The following is a 23,087-nucleotide window of genomic DNA, read 5'->3' on the forward strand; positions in this document are numbered from 1 at the left end:
CATACCTAGGAGTCATTATACAAGGTAATATGAATTGGGGTAAGCATCTGGATATTGCCACATTGAAATATCGTCAGTTAGCCGGTACCATATTAGCTGAGTTTAATGCATCCTTCACAAAACGAGTTAGTCCAGCCCTGACCATTTACAATATGAAAGTTGTCAGCGCAGTTTTATATGGGGCAGAGCGTTGGGGCTTTAAAAATCTTTCTAAACTGATTATAGCGGATAATAGTTTGCTACGGAAATCACTAATCTTCCGCAAAGTACCCCAGTACAGCCATTAATTTGTGATCTAGGTAGGAAGGCTTTGGCTGACAGTGCCAGACTACGCCCCTTGTTGTACTGGCAGAGAATCTAGACAACCCCAGAATTGTAACCCTATGCCGAGGGCCTTAAAGATCTAATGAGAGCTGACCGTTTTAAGAAAATTGCATGGTTACAGCAGGTTAGATCTCTACTAGCAAATATTGGTATGGCGGCCAAATGGGAGAACCTTGAGAACACCAGGTTCCCGTCAAGAGTGCAACTAAAGGAAAGATACTGGGGATGGCTGGATGCTAATATGTTCAGAAATAGTGATCCATCGACACTGAAGGGCCAATTTCTTATGGCTAAACATGTACCCGTACTGTGCCGGAAACATTTATGTTTTTCATCGAAGGCCTGCATTCTGGTTTTCTACAGAGCGAAGGCCATGCACCAAAAGCTGACGGAGCCACGAAAAGCAAGCGGGCAGTGAGAGAGCTGTGGAATCAAAGTCCGTGAGTCATCAGCCCACCGCTCGCCTTTCCTCACCTGTGCCGGGGGCCTGGGTCTGCAGAGCGTTCTGTTGCTGTTGCGCTGGCCGGTTTGCCCGGGGGAGCCTGTAGAGTGCGGCGGACTAGCCACGATCAGCTCGCCGCCTGAGGAGCTTGCCTGCTCCCCAGGGGGCCCCGGTGAACAGCAGGAGCTGGTTGCAATTGCCGGTGTTTGAGTTGGAGGAGGGAGGCGCTGCCCCTTGGCTGCCTTCTGGGCCTCCTTTCGCTGCGGAGCTGCCTTGGGGTGTGTGGGTGCTTGCTTTGCGCCCCTCAGGTGGTCGGAGCTCTCCAGGTTGCTTTTGAATACATTGTGAACACCTCTGGAAACAAGATAAGAAACCCACAATTTTTTCAAAAATTTTTTTTTAGTCCCACCAGGACTTCCAGCGATTGCAGTGTTGAGCACCGGCACACTAAAGGAGCAGTGCCTGGGTCTCCCCACGGTGCGTTGTGCGGGGACCTGCGAGCATTAAGGTGGCCTCTGCTGTCTCGCTGTCCTACCGTCCCCGTGGCCCCTCATACATGACTGTAAGTAGCCGAGCGGGAAGTGAATAGGAGAAGGAAAAGCAAGAGAAGAAAAAAGAAAGGGAAAAAGGGCTAAAAGGACAACATTTTAAAAAGGCGACGCCACAGTCAAGGCTCCGTAAGGCCACCTAAGGGAAGAAAAAGCAATCAAAGTAAGCACTCGAGGCACCAAAACAAAGCACTGTTAGTATAAGCAGGACAAACGGCATAAGTGACTTAAGCAGCACAACCCGCAGCAGCCTACAAAAGCCTTTAAAAGCCTCTACAAATGCCTAAAGAAAAAGAAAAACACCTTAAACAGCTTAAACTAGCCTAAAATAGTTTAAATAGACTGAAAACCGCATAGAACTCGAAGCATGAGATCAGGAGGAGTATGTGGGGGGCCCAAAGCTGCTACTAGAACAAGTAACACTAGCAACAACTCAAACTATACAGGGAGGCGGAAAAGGAAGCTGAAAACACCTGATGGCACAGAGGGAGAACCACAGGTTAAGATCAGACCAGCAACGCAGGAAGACAATACCATAATTGAAATATTACAAGACTCCTTGAGGCTAAGCAACCCAACAACAGGGACCAACACATCAAAACGCCACCTATTCCAGCCTAAAATTGATACTAAATACTGCTTACTTAAAAATGCAGGGGACACCCTGCTCTCATGCCCTATGTTTCCTGCAGGCCTACCAACACCACTTCTGCCCTTCCGACAAGAGGATCGACGCAAGGAGGAAGGGACTGAAGGGTCTACCACTCAAGGAGGAAAGGGGGAAAGGCAAGGGTCAGACACCCCAACAACAACCCCACATGGCTCAGCAGCCGCTAGTAAATTGGAACTTAAGAACCCCAGAGAAAGAGCACACTGAATTGCACTCTGAGGCAACACAAACTTCCCCGCAAGATGGGGGAAACAAGACTGAGACCAATGGTGCAAGGGAAGGACAAGCAAACAACATTGAAGCATCAAGCAAAAGCAACTGCAATCCTGCAAACGCACACAACATCACAATGACCTCAAAGCTTTGGCCCACCAACCAACATAAAAATAACAGTGGAAATTGTGCATCACTAGAGCCATTAACCATCTGCGAGTTAGACAATCCAACAGCAATTTCACAGTTAGGAATTAACCCTGGTCCTGCAGAGGGCAACCTAGTAGTCAATTCGGAAGACCGAAAGGCTATAGGGGACCACTTAAAAACACTAGGGACAAGCTAGGCTCAGAAGATGAAGTACGTTGTGTCTCAACACACCTACAACGTGACCCGGCAATGCCCCAATCCAGCACGGTGGATGCCCCAGAAGAACTGGATCAACGCTCATACCTAGATAAGGACGAGTGGCAGCCTATCGGGGGACACGCACAGGAGCCAATCTCCAGAAAATCTAAATAAGAATGGGGGTAAGGGGACAGCGGAGGTGCAGCATGAGTTGCCCACTTGCACACCTGGGGATTCTGGAATAAACCAAGGAGGCATACTTATAACAGACAACAGCAGCAAAATTAGCAAGGAGGCTGGTGACCCTAAAGTGGATGTGCAAGGAACCGAGCACAGTGATGCTTGGGCAAGCTTGCTTAAAACTGTGAAACTCCTGGTGGAGGCCCTGCAATATCAGACTGACAAAATGGACTTGCAATTAACCCTATTGAACACCCTGGCTGTCTACGTCATATCAATTGATGGCAAGTTGGGAAATCTGAACAAGACCCTGCAGAGTACTCAGGATCACACGCCAGTCAATCATCAAACCTGTGGCTGCAGCCCATTTGTGGACAAACTAGCAACTCTCCCAGCAATACTGATGGACTTATGTGCACAAGTCAAAAAGGCATCAAACAATGCCCACACTCGGCCTACTAAAGAGCAAACCCTGTTTGGTCACTGGGAAGACACAGTAATCTACCAGCCTGTGAAGGCTGGCAAGGAGCAATCACCAACCTTAACTAAACAATCAGAAACTATAACCCAAAAACGACAACAGCTCACAATCAACAGCATTTTCTCCCAGCCACAGCCACACACTACAACAGGCACAGGCAGAGGCAGATAAAGTTGAACTGAAATAAAATGCAAAACAAAGACGTGCACAACAACAAAAAGGTCGGAAACAGAAACAAAGTCCCACTAGGAACGGTTTCCTACGACTCTTTGGGGCATCTTCAGTGCTAGGAGAGACAAAGCAACAGCCCACTGGGACATCACCAATGCTTGAAGGGACAACACAACAGAACACTTCCACACCAGAAGCAATCACCCTTAAGAGCACTGCAAACATGTCTAGTAGCTCTAGACTATTCAAGGAGAAAGCAAGAAAACAGCACACTTGAGGACGCACGAGGGGAGGCAGGAGCCAACCCTTCCCAGTCTCACCCAGTTGGAAACCCTATCGCAAATCAAATTAAAACCAGAACGGAAGAAAATAAAGGGATGAGAATCCACACCACAATGACAAACCAGGACTCTGGACACACCGACAACTCCCGAGCTCCATTTACAAACAATAACACCGTTGTGGGTGGAACACAAATCAGGGGATTCTGAACATCCACCTCAGCAAACAAACAGCCAAAAGGGAAGATGAGAACTCACGGAACAGTCAGCTCCTGCCCACAGACATAACAGCCACACAACCAATGGACAAAAATGTCCTGATACCTTAAAAACAAAACTTCCTGATACCTCAAAAACAAAACTTCCTGATACCTCAAAAACAAATGTAAACCAGCCCTTGCCCAAAATGGCAAGGAAACACATGCCATACAAAAGGAAACCAAATGGCACTGGATAGCTCACAAATCGAGTTCAGCAGGCCCGTCTCGCAAAACTAATTTTGCGTCTCCAACCAGGCAGGGGCAATGGACACACATGCAATATGGTTCATACCTGAATACACCTCTAAAGGGAGGCACGACACCTTGAACCGAGGCAACATATCTCATATACCACCACTAGCAGATATAAAAACGACAGACTTGGAGTCAATAGAATGTATTAACTGCGGTGATGTAATGGCAGGCAAAAAAACAAGAGCAACATGGACCTCTCCAACAACAGCATACAAAATACTCTCAGAAAGCGACATCCTAAAGTCCTGGGTGATAACCATCGTCCCGTATTTCAAACCAGGATATCCGGATCTGTTAAACCCAGCTTCCTCGAGAGGACCTGAGACGGCTGCTTCTAGACCAACCACATCAGTGCTGAGAGGAGCCACAGGGCACTGTAATATGGATATGAAGCATCAAGCAGAGCAATTAAGGAGCTGTAACCACCCCTTTACACTGCAAGCTTGGGAAGAAGATACACAATGGATCAGCAAGAACCATTAACAACACAAAAGATTGAAGCGATCCTCGCCCGCTATGCACAGAAAAAAAAGGAGACAGTACGGATCTGTTCTTGGAATGTAAATGGCCTAGCCAACAAATTAGCTGATCTGGACTTTGTCACCTATGTCAGGGCCTTCGACATTGTGGCATTACAAGAAACATGGGTAGTAGATCCTCCCCATATCCAAGGATTCTTACGCTTCCATACAAATGCCATCAGGGGGGCAAAATATGGCCATCTGCAAGGAGGGCTGGTCACATATGTGGCAAACACAATTGCTCATTCTGTTCGCATCTTCGGCCCTACAACGCAATCATCACTAGCAGTTATTGCACCCTTCTCGTCAACATCAAAAAACAAAAGGGACACCAGCATCTTGATAATAAACGTGTATATTCAACTGAAATTCAAAACTAAACTAATAAAGGAAATGTGCAATTTCGCGGAAACATGATTAAGAGAGGGACCTACAACTGATCTCATTTTAACCAGGGACTTAAACCATTACCTAATGGGCTCCTCGCCGGATGAAGAAGTACTTTCACAAAACGCAAATTGGAATATCCCGCTGCGAGGAAAACCGGAAACGTGTAAACAAAACAAGATTAGACAAACGGCCTTGGAGGACTTGGAACATCCTATCCTGATGGCTCTAAATGGCAGATTGCCAGAAGATAATCCTCCTGTAACTACATACAGCTCCACAAAAACAAGCTCATTTCAGGAATACACCTTTGTTTCCCTACACCTTTTCCAGAAAATTGCATCTTTTTAGATGGGCAATAAAGGTGACAGCCATCATCGGCCCCAAGAAATAGTACTGAGAACAGTCACCTCAACATTCGAACGCTGTCAGGAGCATCAAGGACTAACCGTCAACATCAACCTAAGACAAATAAAATTCAAATTAGCCGCAGGCAGCGAGATGCTGGAAACCACAAAACAACACTTTGCTGCGAGGGTCGGAGATGGCGAAGTTGAGAAATGGAAAATGTCTTATCAGCGATGGAATCATACGCAACTAAGGTCAAACCACCAAACCAGCAAAGATTTAGTGGCACGCAGCCCATTGCATACAATGCAAAACAAGAAATCAAGCAGGCAAAAAAAAGGATCTACCAACTTCTGAAACACCTTTGAGACAGACCCAGCGACAAAACGCAACTGAAAGCATTACAGAATCTAAGGGCAGTCCTCAAAAACTGAAAAGGTATCCAAACAGAGCTATGGAGGAAGATCTCTGGGCTAAATTACATGCCGACGTCAAACATAACAACAGCTCCAAGTTTTGGAGGACCATAAATCAATGTATTCATAACAACCATGATGGTATCTCCTCCAACATCTCAGAGGAAGTCTGGGCAAATTACCTCAGGTCCCATTTCCTCCAAGGTCCTGACCGCAGGGAGCAGGGTCAAGTACACCAAAATGAAACAGATTGCAAAACGACACCTAAGTCGTGGGTCGAAAACTACCTTGCCGACTCTGGGAACTCAGGGTAAGACCTACCAACTGAGGACCTCCAAACTAACTATATAGGAGCCATCAAACAGCAGATAGGAAAATGGAGAAGAGAAGGCGCTCCTGGCCCAAATGGATTACCAACAGCACTATATAAACAGGAGGTAATCTTCTGGGCAGAAGCTCTGGATCCACTCTTCAGAGAAATTAGATCATTGAACATTCTGCCTAGTTCATGGAGAGGTTTAATCATCTCCCCAATCCACAAAGCTGGTGAGAAGTCGCTACCACAAAATTACAGATTAGTGGCAGACAACGAAGCTAAATGTTTTGCTGGCTTGTTACTGGAGGATATCCAGGCATGGGCAGAAGAAAAATTCGTAATTCCCCTACAACAGACTAGCTTCACAAAATTGGTCGGGACAATGACTAACATACCAAGCATGGCTCTGCTTATGGATAAGGCTGAGGCCACACGGACGTCTTTACATCTATGCTTTATTGATTACAAAGCCGCCTTTGATCACGTCAACCACATCAGACTCTGGTCCAAATTGCACAGCTGGGGTCTGCCACAGCCCTTACTCAAATTATTAATGAATCTGCATACGAATACGTGGCTACAGGTGAAGCTGGGAAATGGTACGCAATCGTCGAGGCGCATACCCACGGAAAAAGGGTTGAAACAGGGCTGTGTTTTAGCACCCACCCTTTTTAATCCGAATATTGCTGATTTAGTCCCGCTGCTAACCAGCTGCAATTCACATGCCCCGAAATTAGGAGATATCTCACGACCCTGTCTCCTCTACGTGGATGACATAGTCTTGATCAGCAAAACAAAAGTAGGGCTACAACATCTCTTAAAAATAACGCAGGATTTCTCCCAAGCTAATGATCTGACAATTAACTTTGGCAAAACGAGAACAATGACAGTCAGGAAAAAAGGCGTCAAACTGCTGCCTGGTTCTGGGGAGACACCAGAATAGAGGACACAACCGAATACAAATATCTAGGCGTGAAGCTGGATACAGGCGGGCGCTTTGTGGCACAGAAGAACAGCATAAGGCAAGAAGGTCTAGCCCTAGCAATCTCCCTAAAAATATCAAACTCTAAATTAACTGGCCCATCGATCCTGCCACTCGTCAAGGTGGTTCAGGCAAAACTTCTGCCAACAATCACCTACGGTAGCGAGGCACAGGACGCAAAAACACTCGACGCCACAGTAAAAACAGCATATAGGGTCATCTTTCGGCTGCCGAAATACACTTCACCTGCACAAATCAGACTTCAATTTGGCATTCTGAAACAATCACTTGCTAGACAGGGGGCCTTTATCATTACTTGGGACAAAGTGCGAAGAGCCGAATAGGGTTCGCTAAACGACAGATGTGGAAGGAGTTACAATCACACCCCACATTACCAGCTGCGGAATATCTACATAGCAGTCTACACAATTTGAGGCTAAACCAGCTTTGGGAAATGCTGACAACCACCCCTACTTTCAAACAAATTAGTGTGGAAGACAGTTAAACTCCTCTCATGGCTGGAGGACAAGGATGCACTCTCAAAGAGATCCCACGGTTGGATGACCCTGAATACATACACGAGCCTACTTCAACTTGGGATATGACAAAACATAAAAATTACTTTTATGAAATACAGACTTGGACTGCTCCCCTGCACCCAGCATCTCCCTCCCTGGCTTCGGATCAAAGTTGGCTCTGCATGCCGCCTATGTGGATCGGCTCAGGAAGACATGCTGCACTTAATATGCTCCTGTAGAGAACTTACAATGGCATGAAAGACATTTCTGAAACAACCTTTCAATCAACGAGGGATTTGCACCAGGAGGCAAGCTTTGCTGGCATGTTTTGCACCTAGCGATCCACAATTAAAATGCAGAACAGTAAAATATCTGAGACTGTGTGGCAGCAAAATGCCAGAAATACTGACAACAGGAACCTAGCCAGAAATAGCATATGCAAAAGTGCAAGGGGTCTGAGGACAATTCGAGCATATAATTTGGGAAAACTTACAAGTTATGTATACTATCATATCTGCACAAAATCAGCAAGTATTTTTTAACATAGCTTTTTAGATACAAGAGTTTTATTTATGTACGTGATAGTTTTAAATGAATATATTTTTTTGTAATGCAATGGTTTTAATTAGCTATGCACATAAATTAAACTTGAAACTTATGGCTAAACCAAAACCAAAGCTTGAAGCTTATTGGGATGCTATCATGAAGCCTCATGATAGGAAACTTTGTTTCAATTGAGAGTGGGCACTTTACCCGTTAAATCTTTCACTGCAAGGTGGGTGGCAGTAGAGGATACATTTTGCCCCAGTTGCAATGCAATTCCGGAGTCTTTGGCCTATTTGTTTTTTGTGTGCCCTGCCTACACAGTCCAATGGCGCACATGGTTGGCTCCTATTTATCGTGTCCTGGGCACCCAGAAATATGATGTGGCACTTAGATTAATTCGCACTGAAACATGGTTACCACTTCTCATTGCTGAAGCCACATTTTTAGGTTGGTCATGGATTATAAGATCTAAAGCGTTTGCGGCACCATGGCCAATGTATATTGTGTATTGTATCTTCTAATCTTTTGATATATGTATACAGATAAGATCGCATGTGACTGCGGTACCTTAATAGATTTAGATTTTTTGTCTGAACTCTTATTACCTGTTTAGAGGGCTAGGTTTATATGAGGTGTACATGAATTTTAATGCTGTTGTTTTTATATCCTTTTTAATGGATTGTTTTTACACTTGTGGAATATTTTTTATTTTTATAGTATTTTATTATTGGATATTCAGTATGTATTGGATTTTGCTTTTATGACAATTTGTCGAATAAAGCTTTGATGATGATGATGACTCTAAAGTATTTTTTTATTGAATAAACTTCTCATTTAATAGAGAGAGACAACTAGGATTCACAGTTGCAATTCTTATGCCTAAGTGAACTGGCTGACTGTATCTTGCTACTTTGGATTCAGACATGCAGGTTGGTTTATTTAGTTAAACATATCTAACAGACATAACCTCAAATATCAAAGGTGGATTGACTGGAAAGCCAGATATCGATTCTATTAACAATCTGATGTGCAGCCTGAAAGCCAATCAGGTTAGTAATGGCTTTAAATTCCCCCATCATCCTCAGAAGAGGACTGCCCACCAAAAAGAGAAATTTCTCTCTGGCAGATTGGAATCTTTTGTGCATTCGCCTAGTCTAACAGTATGACAGCCCCACTAACGGAATTCATAATTTTCAAGCAACCCAATTGGGCCCCATGTGTGATTCACCTACTCCATCAAATATTCTGTACCTCAAGAACAAACCGTCAAGGCAAGGGTTTGTTCTTGCAAAGCAAAATTACAATGTCTTTGAAGCACAGGTAAACTTCTTCTGCACTTGGAGAACATTGTGAAATGTCCTTAGAACAGGACCATCATGTTCAGAAAGTGAGTGATGGTGTCAATTTCTGAAATAGAACCATGTGTAAGATCAGCTGTCATGTCAAAGGTTTTGAATTGTATATCCAGCTGTGGCACTCCTGCCAGACAACCCTTTATTTCTCCGACCTCCAATTAAGGTAGGAGAACAACAACTTTGTCAGGACAATGCATCTGCTAATTTAGAGTGGAGGCACCAAGGTGTCCCCAATGTCTCTTCCTGCAATGTAACACTGGATCTGTTTTCCTCTGTCAAAGAACCAGACAGTCATATGCATTCTAGGATTATCAAAGTGTTTCTATCTATTGTTCAGGCAACCACGTGAAAAGCGCAATGATACTTTACAACCTAAAGCTGGATCTTGTCTGAACCATAGGTTTTTGGTATTAAAATCAGTGGGAAGCCTCTTCTTAGTACACAAATCTGAAACAATGTGCTCCTAATGTGCACTATGAACGAAAGGACATGATGGCATTCATTGTTCCCTACACAAAGACACACACCATATATTTAGGTTCAAAGATCTTTGGAAGTACAAAAAACCCTCAAATACTATATCTTAACTTTTGGGGGGGGACAAAGACTATCATTTTCTCACTTTTGTGATGAGATGTAACCAATTCTATGCACCTCATTGTTTGATCTTGGTGAGGCAACCATGCAGTATGATATAATGGCAAAGAGAGTCATGAATATAGCAAAGGTTGAGGTCATGCTTTTTCATCAAATGAAATAAAGGTTTCACTCAAATACTAATGTGGGAATGTAAAAGTAGAGATCCTCTGGCATTCTACATTCTGCATTCACAAGTCTAAGATACTGATCTAGATGCCAGTTAGAAATGACTAGTAGTTTCTTGCAGGCATCATTGTAAAAGGAGGCTAGAAAAGTGGAATACATTGCCCAACATCCTTGTCAACATGAAGGGATATTATCATATGTCCTACCATCCATCTCTATAGGAAATTATAACACTGCTGTAGTAATCTCTTCTATTTCTTCAGTAGCATCTGTGATGTCATTGTCATGACAATGGAATGTACATGTTTGAATATCAGGAGCTGGTCAGTTCCTGGGAGCTGTTGAGGTTAACAGTCAATAAATCTGTAGTCTTTTAAATTACCTGTTTCAGCGTGATTGCTTGAATTTGGCAACGAGAAAGACTGACTGTTAACTTCCTCCGCCCAAGTGTGTAGCTCCTCTTCCTGTTCTGCCTCTCCAGTTATCAAGTTTACTAGATGCTGACATTTTCTGCGAGGTGCCTTTCTTTCTGCTCATCCAGCTACACTGATACACATATGGGATCTCGGATCTCGGTGTTTGATGAGTGAATGTACTGATCGGCAAAGTACATACGCGTTTCTGCCATCATGCACTCTGTGACTCCATCATCTGTGGGAAGACTCTATGCAAACGTGAGTTATACGCCTGTTCCTGTCTCGCGTGGTTGTTGGCCTCTAGCGGCATCTGTCTGTGGCATCATCTGACTTTCGGCAGTCTGGCTGTGGTTTTTAGGTTGAGCTCTCTCGACCTATTGTCGCCGAGTTACTCCTCAAGGGAGATAGACTGGTGCACGAGCGCCAATTGCACATCGTGAACGCGCATGCCCAGCCAGCCAGCCAACCCCCCCCCCAGCCGTGCACATCACAATCACGCACGCACACAGCCACACGGAAGCACACACACTCGCTCGCGCGCACACACACACACACACACACACACACTCACACACACACACCCTCTGCCCCCCACCCACTCACCTGGCTCTTTCCGCGTGTCCCTCTCCCTCTGCAGCGGGTCAGTGTAGGCAGCAGGCAGCCTCGGAGGTCGGCGTGTCTTCTCCGGCGATCCGATGTTCACGCTCACGGTGACGTGCGCTCCCACTGCTTTCGCGCCCGGCATTACCATTTCCGCAGTTGCACCAACCTGACCAAAAAGCACAACCATTGACGTGTGGAGCGTGGTCAGCCGATGACCAGAAGCATGCCTAGAATGACAGCGCAAGCGTGGACGGATAGTGCTCTTTTATTTAGAAAACTGTAATTTAGCGAGCGCACCTCATCCGTCGTGCTGTTAAAGCACAGTGCTTGCGCATGCGCCGTGATCCAATACGATCGGAGAGGGAGGCGTCCTGGTGTAGTTCACGTTCGACGTTCCCTGTTCTGTGTGTGTGACATCACCAGGATCGTTGTTGTCATGTGTATGGTCCTCTCTTTCCGCCGTCATGTATGTGCTCTCAGTGCATCCCGAGCTGTGCCGTTTTCTATTTTCCACAGTTGTACTTTTCATTCTTGACTTTGCAGCAGTGTCTACACACCAGAGATGCACAACCCTTGGTGTGCATCAACACACATCTCTTTACCTTTATCAAGATGGCGCCAGTCGTGCTGCTCTGACGCTGCGGGTAGATTCACATCACTGAAGCAAGAGGTGCCCCTGGCATGAAGCCTCCTCAAACAATGTTTATCAAGTGCTGGTAACTGATGCGGCCCAAGCATTCAGTGACTGCCAGGCAAACTACCACTAGGAAAACCATGTTGAACCGCAAGTACCAGAATGCACTTGGGAAAGGATTCTGACAAGCGCCTGATGAATATTGTGTGATGGGCTCCTGTATGAAGCAGCTGCAACACAACCCTGCAGTGGGTCACCTGCACCTGGACAGTCATGTGGTGAGTTGGCTCTAAGAAGGCAAACTCTGCCTTTTGGAGGGGCGGTAGCTTTTGGACATTTACCCTGGAGCGTGGCCGTGCAAGACTTTAAGGAGGGGTCAGGTATTTGTACATCGCTTTCTGCCCTCACTCAGCACATTCGTCATGCTCTCAATTGAAACTTTCTTCTAATCCGACGACAGTGGAGCATTATCAGGAGTGTGAGGTGGGCATTGTGCCTCAGGTCACACATGAGCTCAGTGGCTCCGTTCTGTATTGTTAGGGAGTTGGTGATTTACTGGTGTGGGGCTCAGATAGTGCAGGTGGGAGGGGAGCGCTCTGAGGACCAGGGCACTCCTGTCAAGGAACTGTGAGGGCTGACGAAAGTGAGGGGGAGGGGGAGGAGACACCCCCATCCCACATATCTTGCATTCTTACTGATCTGGAGGGGAGAAGTGGTTTATAAAACACATCAGAACATTGGAATGTTGAGAGCTCCACTGAAGGCAATGATGTGCCTCGGGCAGGTAATGGCTGGTAAGGCCCTTCTGCTTCAATATTCATATCCATTTCGCATTTTTCGGTCGAGCTCTCTCGACCTATTGTCGCTGAGTTGCTCCTCAAGGGAGATAGACTGGTGCACGAGCGCCGATTGCACATCGTGGACGCGCATGCCCAGCCAGCCAGCCCCCGAGCAGTGCACATCACAATCACGCACGCACACAGCCACACGGAAGCACACACACACACACACACCCCCTCTGCCCCCCACCCACTCACCTGGCTCTTTCCGCGTGTTCCTCTCCCTCTGCAGCGGGTCAGTGTAGGCAGCAGGCAGCCTCGGAGGTCGGCATGTCTACTCCGGCGATCCGATGTGCACGCTCACGGCGACGTGCGCTCTTACTGCTTTCGCGCCCGGCATTACCATTTCCGCAGTTGCACCAACCTGACCAAAAAGCACAACCATTGACATGTGGAGCGTGGTCAGCCGATGACCAGAAGCATGCCTAGAATGACAGCGCAAGCGTGGACGGATAGCGCTCTTTTATTTAGAAACCTGTAATTTAGCGAGCGCACCTCATCCGTCGTGCTGTTAAAGCACAGTGCTTGCGCACGGGCCGTGATCCAATATGATCGGAGAGGGAGGCGTCCTGGTGTAGTTCACGTTCGACGTTCCCTGTTCTGTGCGTGTGACATCACCAGGATCGTTGTTGTCATGTGTATGGTCCTCTCTTTCCAGCGCTTCAGTTGTCGGAAGTTCTTATTCTGTACCTAAAGAGCTGTCAGTGCGGAGCCTTCACAAGCCATGGAGAAGAAGAACCTGGGCTTTCCCCTGGCGCCAGAGAGTTTGTGTTTTGACAAGGCTGCATTCATGAAGGTCTGTATAGTAATGTAAGAGAAGCAAGAGTGTGTACGTTGATGTCTACGCAGAACCACAAGTTCCAGAATCCAGTAAAATATATTGATTGCTCACAAATGCAAACTGGTGCTGCACAAGACCTTCAGCGTGTTCCTTCAAACTGGCTGCATATAGAGAAGGGGAATTAGGGCACGGGACAAGCCGTAGGGAGCAGTCACAGTTTTCTGTGCACTTTTTTCGACCTGTCACTATAAGGACATTTACCTGTTATTGACGTGGCACATCCCATCGTAATCATAATGCTAAGGAGAAAAGCGCCTATAGCGGGCAACGTGCCATGTTGGCAGAACTATGTGTAACGCCATATATATTGCGATTAGTATCGCCTGCGTTTTGTATTGGCTGGGAAGGAGGGGTAAGCATATCTAGATGTTTGCAAGATGGGGAGAAAGCTGTTTATGGGATGCATGTGTAAGAAACGATTTTCTTGACAATTACCGATGCAGATGACTCGTGGAACAGTGCTGGTATTACATTATTTCAGCACTATGAGGGGTGCCTGTCGCCATGCTGTCATAATGACTTTCTTTGTTTCTCCATTGTAAGCCGGCTGCACTGCTACTAAATTATTACAGGAACCACGTATATCTTATTCGTTTCTGCTCTGTGTGTGTGCTTCTGGTGTCTGTTCACTTCGACTGAGTTTTCAATAGACTTGTGCAAAAGGTTAAAATAAACTGTGCGCGCCTTTTCTCTTGGTGACTTCTTCTCCGGTCTCAAACATTTTAAACAGCATTTTAAGGACATCTTCAGGAGCCTGCGATCGATTTTTTTTCGTAGCATGGGCATGGCTGCCGGTAGAATCGAAATGTTGACTTGGGTTGTTTCTCAAAGAGGCCGGGACAGTATATGCATCCATGAACTGCTGGGCGCTATTTATTATTTTCGTGTGTTATTTTCTTTCGTTACATCCAATGTAGCTCCTACAGATGTTTACCCTGTTTCTTTTTTTTTTGGAGGGGGGGAGCATTAGGAGGAATTGGATAGGCTCAAGGCTTGCAGATATGTGTTGATCGCATTATTTGGGTACAAAGCCCAAATAGCGGCAGCACAGTTAAAATATTTTAGTGCATACCTATTCATTTTCATTTATGGTTTTATTTTAGATTTGTTTTTACTTATTCTCAAACCTCTTACTGGCTGTACACAAGATGCGTCACCTCCATGATGCTAAAATGTGCAGCCATACAGAAGTGGTTTAATAGCACATTGGTGTCTATTATTGAAGTAGAGGTGTTACAAGATAATAATATTCATCATCCTGATACGTGCACCCAATGGATCACCACCTACCTGAACTCCCATTGATTTTTTTTCTTAGAACACTGTATTTTTATGATACGTTCTATAAGGACCATAGTACATTGTCTGGTGCTCTACGGATAGTTAGGATGAAGGATGCATCTGCTACAGCCTCCTGCATGACTTGGACACAGCACATGCTCCTACAGATGTGTACCTCTTGTTATGTACTTTTTAGTGTGACAGTGTAAATTATGACACACCCTTCCCCGTTAACACACAATTGGTGGCTGCCAACCTTACATTCTAGCTAGGCAGGTTTGGGCTAATAGCCAACATTTGCTACAGCTCTCCCATCGGACACGTCTATGCGTGGCCTTTCACCCTCGAGGTCCAAGTATGTCTGTCCCATTCCTTACACCGCCGCCCGCTACACCCTTCATCCCCTAGAAAAGCACATTCAACTTACTTTTTTAAAACAGTAAGTGGTACTTACTGTTTTAAAAAAGTAAGTTGAATGTGCTTTTCTAGGGGATGAAGGGTGTAGCGGGCGGCGGTGTAAGGAATGGGACAGACATAAAAAACAAGGGCCCTGGTAGGGCCCTTGTTTTTTTGACTGCTCCTGGGTGTGTGCTTCTGATTCTGATCCTCACCCCTCTCCCTAAAGGTTAGCAAGAGCACGTCATTTGAGGGAACAATATATCGCTTAGCAGTGCCAGTTCACAGAGGCATTTCGTGGCAGGCACCGATAATCTGTCTGGAAACCACCAGATCACAAGCATCTGCAATGCAATTGGTTTCGCATTTACGCAAGTTTGAGCTATTGGCATTTTAAATGACAATGCCTTTTATTTATGTTTTGGTTTTAAAAAAATAAATAAAGGGCATTGTCATTTACAATACCAATAGCTCAAAGTAGCGTAAAGGCGACACCTATTGCATTGCAAATGCTTGTATGATTTCTTTCTAGCCCCATATGCCATTTTCTGCCTCATGACAGCAGGGAGCAGCTCTATTATCACCTTCACAGAGCTGTCTGAAAATGTGAGAGGAAATTCGATTTTGTTCAACCACAGGGAGAGCGGATTAGAAAAACTACAGAATATACAGGAATTGACTAGATGGATTTCTGCTTCAAAATACTGCTGAGGGGTCTTGTTTGAGCATTTACTTCAATTGTAATGTAGGATAAAATGATAATAAAACACAATTTATGGAAGTTATATTTTTATATTTTGCATCGCTTCCTAAAATGCAAATTTCTTTTCTGTACTTGAGGGCTGTTGCACAATTCGTATTGGAGAATATTAAGAAGGTTCTTGTCATATGAAGTCAAATTTATATTACTGTGACTTCAAATCATTTTTAAATCAGCTATTATAGTCAACCCCTTCGTGACATGCAGCCCTTATTATTTAGCTAAATTGGGGTTTCGCCTAAACCTGGTTCCCATCATCCTCTCAACTGCAGGGACATGAGCAGCAATGAAATGAGCAGCTTTTTTGTCGGTCATTGTTAATGGGCAAAATAGAGTATGCTTATGTGATACATTTTCACTCTGTTGTGGAGGATCCAGATGTATGTTTACAATCTTCTGTTTTTCACCCATGTATGGTCCAAAACACACTATGGTGCCTTTTTTAAACGTTTGTCAATGTGAAACAGTATTTTTTTACCAAATACAACTCGCTGGTGTTTTGTAGCCTTGTCTAAATGGTATAATTTTAAGTATGAATTAATACAGCCATTTTGTTTTTAGTCCAACATTTAGAGATTGTTGTCGATTTCCTAGTCACTCCTTAATGGTTGTCATATCTCTGACCTCTGGATCAGTTGCTGGGTCATTGTTGCCTTCTGTATTTGGAAAGACATTTTCATATTCATGTTAATCTGGAACTTTACCATGCAGCCAGATTTTGACAACTTAGTTTATGCAAAATTAGAGCTCAGGTTCCTGAGGCTTTCCCATCTGTGATTACCGTATCAATATTTAGACACTTTTGTAAGGAAATTCTATGGAATACAGTGAGTGCCTTTCTCTAAGGTATCTAAGTATTTATTTTGAAAAATAGGAGAGAGATGTACATTTCCTTGCTTTGCTCTAATGAGCATTTGTGATTTTTGAGATTGACAGTGTCCACAAAACCAGAGTAGTTGCTTGTCTACAGTCAAAATATTTTCACAGTCTCTCTTTAGCCTAGCAAAGGGCACAGAGATGCCACTATAGCAGCATATTGTGTGGTATACAACTGCCAGTTAACATTCACAATAATTGGAGCACTGCAAGACCCATAGGATCGCTGAATTAGTGTCTAGTGGATGACTTGAACTTCTCTTGGGTGGGTTATGTGCTTGGTGGCATGAGTTTAGCTTGATAAACCAGATGCAAGAAGGATAATCAGTCCTGCCGTTGGAGGGGTATGAAGGAGGGGTGGGTAATACCTCTGTGACAGTGTAGTCAGCAGAACCTGTCTAAATAAGGCTCATTCCATTTCAGGTAATTCTTGAACATTTGGTAAATTCGTTGTGTTCTCAATGTTTGATTAAGCATGTCATGAAGTGAATGACTAGTGGCTGGCCTCGTTCATATATTTATTTTTTAATCAGAGTTCATTGTAGTTGATCTGAGCAATTGTACTTGATCTCAAATTGTTGGTGCTAATGTGTTAAGGTTTTGAAGATAATTGCCCTAGAAGGTCTTGTGCAGGTTCTACAATCGTTCAACATCAAGGTAGTGGTTGAGTGTATATGTTAATTCAGTTAATGTATATGCTGGCCACTTGAGTCTGTATCTCTGAAACTGTTGTATGCTGAGTAATATTGCTGTAGTCTAGTCCTAAGAGGACCAGATATCTGTTAAGGTCTATGAAGGGAGCAGGATAAGTACGTTTTCAATAAGGCGAGTTAATAACGATTGATGGGAGCCATGTTCACTTTGCAGGCAGGATTAAATCAGCAATTTAGAGTAACAATTTTCTGATGTGAGTGCACTAGATCATGGACTGACCGTTTTTAGGTCTCGGCCTGCGTAGGCTGCGCTTGCGCAGTCTCGCTGGTGAGACATTTTGTTTTACAGTATGGGGGATTGAACCCGCCCCTCTTCTCCATTGGCTGGCTTCCTAAACGGAGGCCAGCAATTGGAGGAGAGGGGCATCACTCCATTCAAGCCTGGATTTGGGGGTGTTTTTTACGTTCTTTCTATTTTCTTTCTCTCCTCTTCCAATTGGCTGGAATTTTACATTCCAGCCAATGGGAAGAGGAGAGAATGAAAAACACAACCCCCAGTCCTAAAATGTCGGGGCTTTTTCGGGAGCCATTTCTGCTGGACCGCTGCCAGAAGAAGTAGAGATGCTGCCGAGTCCTCCGGTGAGTGCTCGCTTTCCTTGCCTCTGTTCCCTGATTGTGTCCGTTTTCTGGCGTCTGACCCCTCGTTGTTCTTGCTTTCCTGCCCCCTCGTTATTTGTGCTTGCTCTCCTGCCCCCTCGTTCTTTGTGCTTGCTCTCCTGCCCCCTCATTCTTTGTGCTTGCTCTCCTGCCCCCTCGTTCTTTGTACTTGCTCTCCTGCCCCCTCGTTCTTTGTGCTTGCTCTCCTGCCCCCTCGTTCTTTGTGCTTGCTCTCCTGCCCCCTCGTTCGTTGTGCTTGCTCTCCTGCCCCCTGGCTGTGCTTGTTCTCCTGCCCCCTGTTTGTGCTTGCTCTCCTGCCCCCTGGTTGTGCTGGCTTTCCTGCCCCTGTTCCCTCATTGTGAGCGTTTTTTCAGGCCTCTGTTCCCTGTGTGTGTCTATGTGTGTGTGTGTCTGTGTGTGTGTGGCTCTGTGTGTCTCTATGTGTGTGTGGCTCTGTGTGTGTGGCTCTGTGTTTGTGTGTGTGTGGCTCTGTGTGTGTGTGGCTCTGTGTGTGTGTGTGGCTCTGTGTGTGTGTGTGTGTGGCTCGGTATGTGGGGCTCAGTGTGTGGGGCTCTGTGTGTGGGGCTCTGTGTGTGTGTGGGTGGCTGTGTGTGTGTGTATGTGTGTGTGTGTGTGTGTATCTGTGTGTGTGTGGGTGGCTCTGTGTGTGTGTGGGTGGCTCTGTGTGGGTGGCTCTATGTGAATGACTCTGTGTGGGTGGCTCTGTATGTGTGTGTGGCTGGCTTTGTGTGTGTGGCTCTGTGTGGGTGCAAATGCAATAGGTCTCGCATTTGCGAGCGATTATGCTAATGGCATTGTAAATTACAATGCCATTTATTTATGTTTTAAAAACAAAAAACATAAATAAAAATAATGTCATGAGCAATGCCAATAGCTCTAACTTTAAGAATGGCGAGACCATTGCATTGTAAATGCTTGTTGAGTCTGGCGGTATTTGAGGGTGATGCTTGCTGAGTCCCTGCGTGTCTCTGCAATCTCCTTCTGTCCTGTTGCTCTTTGTGAACATGGAGATCCTTTCGCCTTCACGTCTGCCACTTTCTGATGATGTGGTAGAACGTGCAGGCGTAGCCGGCAAAGATGAGTCTACGTCACTGTCCTCTTCACTGGCACTTGTGTGCAAGCGTGCGTTTCATGTCCTTGCAACGCTCATCATTCTGCAAGCATGCGTTCAAGGTCCTCACACACTGTTATTCTCCGCAGCGTTAAGCTTCAAAGTCACGCATGTGCTTCGTTGAGTAATTATTCAATAACACAAGCAAGAAGAGGAGATTCGTCATCCAAGTAGGCAGTAAGGCAGTTGTTTATGAAGCGGTGAAGACATTGGAGCGTGTCTTCAAGGATTAGTGAAGAAATTCTTTGGATCCCGAAACAGTCAAGTGTTTGTTTTAGTACTTTGGCTATCATGTCTAGTGTGGCAAGCGCACTTCAAGCAAGTAAGCAGAAAGGTGCTGATTATAAAGTGACTATTAAACTTAAAGTAAGCAGGAAGGTGCTCAAAAGTGACAAGGGTTTTGCAAGTTAGCAGGAAGGTGTTTTTCAAAGTGACAAGTGTACTGGAAGGAAGTGAGAAGGTGGTTTTCAAAATTCACTGCATTTTAGTTTTTTTTTTGCTTCTTTTGAAGTAATTCTGGAGATTCGTTTTTACTAGCAATTCGTGCCTTGCAGGTGGACTTTTACTCTGGAAATTCTTTTTAAATATTTATTCTTGTTTTACAGGTAGACTTCCAGTTTGTGGATGTTAAGTAATTGTTCATTGTTCAAAATACAGTTTATTTGGTAAAAATAATCTTTATATATTTTTTTGCAGCTGTATTTTGCAACCTTGTATCTATTTCAAGTTTTAAGCATGCAGAATGTAACATCCTCCTCCCCCCTTTTTACAGCTTTCAGGTGATCCACCAGTTAGGTGGAAGGTTTGGTACAGAGCATTTGAAATATTCAGGCACCATGGGGGCAGCAGATTTGGTGCACAGAGAAAACGTTTCATTTGAGAAAACAATTTGGGGTTTGAGGGGCAAGCTGTGTTGGAGCATCTTCCTCCTTTGGAAGTAGTTCCAGGAGAAAATGAATTAGATGAACTTGAAAAAGCAGTTAGTATGTTGTAGAAGCAATTTGATGTGGAAAGCAGCCTTGTTGTAGCGAGGCATACATTTTTCACAAGGGTAGAAGATAATGATGAGAGCATTGTGTCATATGTAGCTGCCCTATGCATACTTGCGTCGGAGTGTGAGTTCGAGCCTTTCACGTCTCAACTCATTCATGACCGGATCATTTTTCCCTTTAGTGCTAAAATAAATGAAGGAAAACTACTTACTCTTAAAAATCCTTCGCTACAGGAAACAATATCCATAGTTAAGAGTATTGAGCTCTCTCAAAAAGCATTGCGAGAATTAAAACCAGAAAAGAATGCTGTAAGTGTTATCAAGGATGGTAAGGACAAAATTGAGAAAGCACATATGGATAAAGACACGATTCAATCTGAACAAAAGAGGTTAGGTATATCAGAAACAAAAATGAGAAGAGGAGCGGGAATTCAAAAAATGTTTGTACAAAATGTGGTTTTCCTTCTCATTTTCCAAATTCAAAGATTTGTCCAGCAAAGAATGCATCCTGTCGTAAGTGTGTCAAACAAGGTCATTTTGCCAAGATATGTGGTTTTCGTGGCAGTGTGAGTGTGGTGTATGCTGAAGAATATAAGTTGTGTGAAGTTGTTAGTTCACTAACAAATGTAGTAGTCATTTTAAAAGATGATTCTGAGGATTGTGTTGATACTGTCGTTGACATTGTAGTTGATGGCAAACCTCTCGAGTTGTTGGTTGACTCAGGTGAATGTGTGACAATGATTACTGATGAACTATTTGAAAAGATGTGGGGGATAGGTTTCTCAATCCTCGGGACAGAAGTCCAGTTTCCCATGAAGGCAGGACTTTTTTTTTTAACATCTCTTGTATTTAAAGACAGATACATCAGTGGGAAAGTGTATGTTGCTAAGTAAGGTCTCAACATTCTTGGCTGGTACCCTCAGGGGTTATTTGGCATGACACTTAGACCTGGCACCTCAGAGCAAATTTTGGTTGTGAATGAACATCACCAAGGGGGAACTTTAATTACTTGGTCTAAATGGTTTCCTAAGGTTTTTGGTGACAGTTTGGGATGCGTTTACCCCCAGCCTCCCCAAAATGTAGGCCTTTGGTTAACTCCTCCAGGTATCCTAATATCTAGATGTCCATCTCTAAGGATAGGCTCAGGCAATGGCAGCTTAGTTTTAACCTCTAATGCACTAGAATGGCCTTGGGACGTAGCAACTGCAAACACAAAAAGCAATTTCAAGTAAGACCTCACTATGTGCCTAGGCCAGCACTCCTAAATACCCAGTCTGGGTATGGATTCATACAAACACTTAGACAGCATAAACAACACAAGAAATACTATCTTAAGGGTACAAACAAAGGGCAGCATTTCATGTCACAAATCAACTCACTCTAACAACCATTGAAACGTCATTCTTGACTTCGCCAACCAGCCAGTGCAACCTACCTACAGCTCTGGTTTGTACTGATAACTTCACTAATACCATCTCCCTGTATAGGAATCCCAAGGTAAACTTAGAGAGAACCACAAGCCTTTAGATCTTTATCAAAGTCATATATCTCCCTGCCCAACCTAATATACAACATCAGCTCTTTCCAAAACTGCAACAGCATGAACACTCCCTCTCGAACTAAACTACACAAGGTCTTCGTACTCCAAAATCCTTGCCACCAGCAAACATTCCTGGGAAGAAAGAAAATGAAGGAAAGAAGAATACACCTGTAGGGAGGTGGGTAATCAGTAGATGCAGGAAGGTGCCTACAACTATTAATACCACTATAATCACTAATAAGGTAGCTTGGCAGATGAGCAGTCAGGTTTAACTTAGAAGATATGTGTGTAAAGCATTTAATATTGCCAAAGCAGTGAATAGGTAAGAGTCTCAACACAAAAAAAATCCAACACCAATTTATGGAAATAAATGTAAATTGATACTTGTATAGCGCACTACTCACCCGTAAGGGTCTCAAGGCGCTTGTACGAATACCGCTGTGGAACCCATCCTGGCTTTCCCGGTGAGGAGTTCACTCCTGGGCACCCCCAAGGTGGAGGCCAGGCATCCTTAGCGTTGTGGGGGCCATTGTGGAGATTAAGCAAACTATTGCCCAGAGTTGCAGAGTGGGACTCCATGATTGGAATAGGCACTGAGGCGAGAATTATCAGGTCCATGGAATTTTGAGCGCAAGACCTGCCGAGGCGGGGAATTGAACCCTGGTCCCGGGCTAGACCTCTGCATCAGGGTCTGCCGCTCTAATCATTGAGCCACACTTCTTCAAATAGAGAATATTTCTATCTTGAAGATTATACCAGAATGACAAGCATTCAACATAGGGAACCAAAGATATATATATTTTTTGTTTAAATTAAAAATGAACTTTTTTGTGCCTAATGGTAAAAAGTGCAATTACAACTATCTGGCCACACTAGACCAGGACAAGGTCAAAGTTACAGGCTGACTGCGATGGAGTGCATGTCAGATAGGATGAACAATTAGACCCTGTCATGTTCTTACAATATGTATCAGCCACTTTTTGGGAGCTTTTCCTATCTACATTGAACAATCAGGTCTTTGGATGCGAGTTTCAAGTTGACGACGATGGCCTGCTCAGATGAATTCCTCATGAGCCTTCAAGGTCTTTGTCTTCATGGTTTATAGAGTGGAGTTCTGGAGCTTTCAGCGGAACAATTCAGT

General features: G+C 44.5%; 1 protein-coding gene across 1 annotated transcript in view; it reads left to right on the top strand.

The window, feature by feature from the left end:
• LOC147701319 (putative methyltransferase DDB_G0268948) overlaps positions 1-23,087 on the top strand; it is a 339,388-nt gene that overhangs the window by 246,040 nt on the left and 70,261 nt on the right. The gene's annotated exons all lie outside the window — the stretch shown is intronic.

This window comes from Lissotriton vulgaris, chromosome 7, assembly GCF_964263255.1.
Source record: "Lissotriton vulgaris chromosome 7, aLisVul1.2, whole genome shotgun sequence".
Taxonomy (NCBI): domain Eukaryota; kingdom Metazoa; phylum Chordata; class Amphibia; order Caudata; family Salamandridae; genus Lissotriton; species Lissotriton vulgaris.